This window comes from Octodon degus, unplaced genomic scaffold (assembly GCF_000260255.1).
Source record: "Octodon degus isolate 3935 unplaced genomic scaffold, OctDeg1.0 scaffold00094, whole genome shotgun sequence".
Lineage (NCBI taxonomy): Eukaryota > Metazoa > Chordata > Mammalia > Rodentia > Octodontidae > Octodon > Octodon degus.
The window spans coordinates 4,104,823-4,106,445 of NW_004524670.1; positions in this window are offsets into that span (position 1 = coordinate 4,104,823).

The window sequence follows — 1,623 nt, forward strand, 5'->3', positions numbered from 1 at the left end:
AGAGCCTGTCTCAAAATTAAAAATAAAGAAGGACTGGGAATATAGCTCAGTGCAGAGGCCCTATGTTCAATTCTCAGTACTGCAAAAACTTTTTCATACTTAATGATAGTTTTAATTATGAATGAAAAGATATAGATACAAAGTATTCCCTCCTTACTTTTCTAATGATAAATCATACCTCCTAAAAGAACCAAGTACCTTTGTTACATATCTGTGTCAGCAGTCTGGAATCAGGTCAAGTTCACCAAATAAGACCCAAATTCACAAATGTGGAAGAGTAAATATTTTTATGCCACAGTTATTATAATTGTTCCCCAATTCCCAAAGCAATTTAAAGTTGGAGTAAGGGATCTTTGGAATGAAGAAACTTGTGATACGACAGGGACAGTGTCCCAATTATGAGTAGCACAGACACTATACTGAGAGTGAAGTAAAGCTCAAAAAGAAAATATCATTCTGCTGTCCTTGAAACTTTTAGAAATAGAGGCAAATGCTCACCAAATTTTGGAAGTAAGAGAGACTTTAGTATTACCCTATATCTACCAAAACCAAGTTAATTAAAGAGATTAAGAAATCAAAAAATAATTACTAAAATGTGCTGCAATTTTTAACAGATTCCATATTATGAATAAAAAACATATTCACTGTGAATTAAATGTCATTTAGCTTTTTTGCTTATTCTCTCTCTCTCTCTCTCTCTCTCTCTCTCTCTCCTTTGTATTTTATTACAAGGTCTACAGGGTCTCAGTACATAGATCAGACTCATAGTGATCCTCCTGTCTTCAGCTTCTCAAGAGCTGGGATTACAGGTGTGCACCACCACGCCCAATCTCAATGGCCTTTTCAGTGCACCCTGGGGAGTGGGGCCAGCACCGGCACACTGGGGATCAAACCTCGGTCATTGTACTCTGCCTAAGCAGGCACTTTAGTCCACTGAGCTATTTCACCAGCCCTCTTCGTTACTGTTAATAAGTTATTTTCATACAAAATGCTATCACCAGCTTTTTTTGGAATGAGAAAGAATATAGATATACAGCACAGTCAATAAATAAATGCACAGGACAAAAATGAATTTATATAATAAAGCTACATAAGTAGAAACATTCCAGAGAGACAAGTCTGAGATATAGATTCAGATATGCAGATATCATATAATAGAACTAATATTTTGGAAAATATAATGAGCTATAACATAGATGTCAGTACTTAGATTACAAGTGAAACTATCCAGTAAATGTCAGATTTACTATAGAATACTTGAATTCTGAAAAAAAGCAAACAGTTTTTATGTTTCCATGAATATAAACAAACACTAAGGGAATTTGACTGACCTTGTCAGACATAAAAGTTACGTTTCTTGTTATATAGGTCTTGCTTTATCTTGGTCTTGACCATCCAGCAGAAAAGTATAAAAATAAGATATAAAAAGTAAGGCCATATTAATATGCTGAGCTGTAAAAGGCTCAAGTCAACAACTTCTGACATTGCCAGTCCTATGAATAACCCACTACTATGATGGACTACTGAACTATATTGAATTATTTTGCTGAATTCACACACTGGCAATATTTAAATGACAATGGAATATCCATCTCTGACAAAACTAAACAAAAAAGGGGGATA